The following is a 5,000-nucleotide window of genomic DNA, read 5'->3' on the forward strand; positions in this document are numbered from 1 at the left end:
CCTGAGTTGAGCGCGGTGGTTGGGCGAGGGTATGAGGGTAAGTCTCACGACGATCCCGGAACCCTGCGGTCCTCCCGCCGCAGTTCCTCACGTCTTGGACGACGTTAAAAGTCCCCGGAGCGCCTACCGTGCATCTGCGCCCGGTTTCCGTCAGCCGTGCCTGCCTGGGAGGGATCGCGACCCGAGCCGCCGAGGGCCTTTCGCCGTGCCTTGAGGCACGTTCCGTCAAACCGTGAGGTGGTGACATCGAGCGGCTAGGTTAGATGGGCGCGATCTTCTGAAAGTCTGGGGGACCGGCCCGGCACCTGAGTAGGACCGGGTCCTAGGCCATTAGGTGGGAACCTGGCCTAGTAAGAGGTGAAGCGCGGGAGGTGAATCCGCCTTCCCGGAGTGCGGGGGGCACTCGGCGGGGAAGGGACGGGAGAAATCTCGGGAGACACGGCTGGCGAGGAGGACAAGGACGTTGGGAACGGCGCCCTTAACCTATGCAGCTAGATAAAATGCCCTTGGTCCCGGGGCAGGACTGGTGGACAAGCTGCTTTGCCCCCCCTCATGCCCGTGGAACCGGTCGGGGGTTATCAGACGGGTCTTCTTTTTCTCACTCTCTTAAAAATCATGGCTGACGACAAAGAGAGTGATGCTGGCGCTTCGGAGCATGATGCTCCTATTTTCGAGGATGACGTGGGCGATGATATGTCGGTCGTTGACCGACATTCACACTTCCTTCGACTATTCGATCGAAGTGTAAAACACGGCAAAATAAATGCCGAGCAAGTAAGAGTGCTCAAGGAGACTATTGCGCAATGGGCGTTAGCCCACGCGCGACTAGAAGGCAAGTACTCTGAAGTACAAGCCGAAAACGAGAGACTAAGAAAAGAACTACAAAAGCCTGTTAAGACATATGCAGCAGCTGCTGCAACTTCTACAGTGAGACAAAAAGTGCAGGAGGTAATAAAGCAGAACGTTGAGAAAGTTGTCCCGACCTTGTTTGTTAAACCAAAAAAGGGAGAGGATATAAAGAAAGCAAAAGAAAACTTTGAAAAAAGTATAAACCCAAAGAAAGATAAAATAAGAATAAATGCAGTAAGAACAACAAAAAATTTATTAATTGTAGAAGTAGCCTCCCCAGAAGATTCAGACAAACTAATAAATAATCCACAGTTAAAACAGCACTTCACTTGTGAGAAACCGCGAAAAAGGCGTCCACTAATGATGTTATATGATATACCGACATACATGACACAGGATGATATCATGGATTGCATTTACACACAAAATTTCGAAGAACAGATGAAACGAGAGGAATTCTTAGAAAAGTTTAAACTGAGATTTAAGACTGGTCCTCGTGATCGTACAACTGTACATCACGTTGCGGAAATAGCACCAGAGATGAGGAAAATTATAATTAAGACCAATAGACTGTACGTTGGGTACAGTGCAGTTTCCATAAAAGACTACACAGCGGTACCTAGATGTACCAAATGTCAAGATTACGGCCATGTGGCCAAGTACTGTGAAATTAAAAATTCAGTCTGTGCACATTGTGGCCATGACGGCCATGACAAGAAAAACTGTTCAAGACAGGCCTCCCCCCCGGTCTGCATACCTTGCATGTACAGAAAGAGAACATGTCGCACACCTGGAAAGGAATGTGCGACATACAAACTACTATTGCAACGACAGATACAACGCACCGATTATGGAGAACCATAAGAAGGGTGCGAAAAAGAACCATAAATCTCCTAGCAAGAAAGCAAGGGACGCGGAGCGTTGGTGGAGGTTAATTTCCAACAGGTCAGAATCGGCCCGGGATGGGCCCCCTGTGCCACCTGTGGCATTGGGGGCTACTGGAGGTGCGAGCAGCGCGGGGCCAGCGACAGCTGAATCCTTGCCGGTCGAGGAAGAAGAGAGGACGGCGCCCTCGGCGAGTACAGAAGCAGACCAAACACGTAGTGTAGATATTTTGATAGATAATTTGGTGTCAGGTGGTGGTCCCTTGCAGATGCTAACCCTATCCCAGTCTGTAGATACACCTTGTAACAAAGTAGATAAACAAACATATAATGCATGTCCTCCCAGAGATGTATACAATATGTGTGAAGACGCAATAAAGTTATCACGACTAGAGGAGCCGTCTACTTTGATGGTTGCTCTGAGACAGCTTGTACGTGCTGGGCACCCAAACGGGAAGAAAATAACATTTCCAACTCTGGAGGACGTTGATTGCATACAGCTGGCATCTTTAAATCTGCCATGTGATCACAAAGAGTTACTGATTCTAGTTCACAGGGTCTTTCAAAGACGGGGCAGGGTTTTTGACATAGAAAAGCTTTATAGAGAGATGGTAATGATGTACGGGAGAATTGGTTTTGATCCCTACAAGAAGTGGCCTGAAGATCACTATTATACTAGACATCCGTAATGGCATCCGTCAAGGTTTATCAATTAAATGCTATGAGAAGTAATACCGTCACACAGGAACTTAGAAAAATGACTGAAGAAAACGAGGTAGATATAATACTAATACAGGAGCCTTACTCCGCCTCTGGCAAGGTCACTGGCTTTCCTGTGACGGCTCAGGTTATCTCAACAGGGGCAAATCCCATGTCTACCATAATAATTTTGAACAAATTAATTAAAACAACTGTTATAACACAATTTTGTACTTCTCATATCTCAGTAGTTCAAGTTAATCTAATGAACACGACCTGGTATTTAGTAAATGTTTATTGCCAATTTAGAGATAACATTGAACCCTATTTGCAACATCTCTCTCGTGTCCTGAGAGCGCTACAAGGAAATCTAGTAATAATAACTATGGACAGCAATGCCAAATCCTCGTTGTGGCATAGTCCTGTACAAGATGCTCGAGGTAGTGCACTCGAGGACCTGATAATGGAGCACCACCTCCAGGTGGAGAACCTACCTGGAAATCCACCCACATACAGAAGTAGAGCGGGTGCAGAATCACATATTGATGTAACATTATCCACGGAAAATGTAAGAGATAAGATCAGAAACTGGCATGTACACGATGGACACACAACAAGTGATCATAACTTGATAGAATTTGTAATTTCACTAGGAGTAGTACATGTTTCTGACGAATGGATAATGCAATTAGACTATGGGAAAGCCAATTGGGACCTGCTCGAGGCGGAGTTCCGTCCTCCAGAGTTGGTAAATAATGCTTTTGTCCTCGATGAAGCAGTTGAAGTTCTTGTAACCTCTATAAAGACGGCTGTTGCTGCCTCTGTGCCATTAAAGAAGAGGTACATCCGCAGAGCGACAGCTCCGTGGACTCCTGAGCTTACCAGGCTTCGGCAGGGTATGAGGAGAGCTCGTCGTCTCTATCAACGGGCCTTTACCCAGGACGCAAGACAGTATCACTTGGCAATTTACAGGAGGCAAAAAAGAAATTTTCAGGAATCCTTGATAAAGCACAGACAGAAAAGTTGGGAGGACTTTGTCCACTCGCATCTTGTTTTGGACCCCTGGGGGGTTCCATACAAGATTGTGAGGGAGAAGATCCACTCACCAATGCTCCTGTCAACAGTGAGGATAGCGGACACAGATATAATGACGACAAACTGGCAACAGACTGCTGAGGAATTACTCAGAGTTCTCTTGCCAGATGACGATCGAGGAAACGACACTGAAAGGCAAGCCATGCTGAGACAGGCAGCTGAGGAGCCATACTATAATGAATTAAATGTCTACCCCTTCTCACAGGAGGAGGTAGTAAATGCAGTAAATTCCTTCGCCAGGCGGAAGGCTCCAGGACCAGACGCAATTCCTGCGGAGGTCCTGCAGCATCTGGTACGTAAGTTGGCTCCATGTCTCACAGTTATTTTCAACCACTGCTTAGAAACTCAACGCTTCCCAACGAAATGGAAAACTGCGGAGGTCGTCATTATTAAGAAAGATCCGAATAAAGATCCTACAGTCCCTAAGTCGTATAGACCGATCTGCCTGCTGGATGTCCTGGGAAAGACTCTGGAGAAGCTACTCGTGCATAGACTGTCAAGCCACAGAATACTGCGCGGCATGAGCGAGTTGCAGTACGGCTTTAGGAAGGGTAAATCGACATCAGATGCCATTAACAAAGTAGCCGACACGGCTCGCTCCTCCACCAGTCGGTATGTATTAGGAATCACGGTGGATATATCTGGTGCCTTCGATAGCCTGTGGTGGCCGGCGCTCTTCTCCCGTTTGCGGGAAATTGAGTGTCCGGTGTCACTATATGGCTGTCTGAGGGATTACTGTCAACATAGAGTTGCTAGGATCTCCGCTCCAGGTACTGTAGTGTCCAAACCTATAACGAAGGGATGCCCACAGGGTTCAGTGTGTGGCCCCATTTTTTGGGACATAAACATGGACCCTTTGTTGCATGCATTACAAGAAAGCAATGCAGTGCTTGGTGCGGTTGCCTATGCTGATGACCTCTTCATAATGGTGGAGGGTAACAGTCGTCTGGAAGTAGAAAATCGAGCTGCACTTGCATCAGAAATATTAATGCGGTGGTGCAGTGACTCTAAGTTACAGATTGCACCACATAAGTCATCATATATATTGCTAAAGGGAAAGCTTGCACGTGATCCCACAGTAAGAATAAACAACAGAATAGTCACAAGACAAAAAACCTTAAGATATCTAGGCGTATATATCGATGAGGCCTGGTCATATACTCCACATATAGGTCATGTTGCGATAAAGGCCACAAATATCTTTAACAAGTTGATAAGTATAGGCCAAAGACGATTCCATGTACCACCTGTGGCTACCAAAATGTATCATAACTCTATCCTCGCACCGATTGTGGGGTATGGGGCCAGTGTGTGGGCCCACAGGCTCGCTCTGGTGAGACCCGCACAGTCGGTAAGACGTATACAACGTAACATCATTATACGTTGTGTTGGTGCCTTCGGCACCACACCTACAGACGCTCTACTTGTTCTAATGGGCTTCTGCCCATTAGACATACTTATAAGACAGAATGC

Source organism: Schistocerca piceifrons, unplaced genomic scaffold (genome assembly GCF_021461385.2).
Source record: "Schistocerca piceifrons isolate TAMUIC-IGC-003096 unplaced genomic scaffold, iqSchPice1.1 HiC_scaffold_956, whole genome shotgun sequence".
NCBI classification, from domain to species: Eukaryota; Metazoa; Arthropoda; class Insecta; order Orthoptera; family Acrididae; genus Schistocerca; species Schistocerca piceifrons.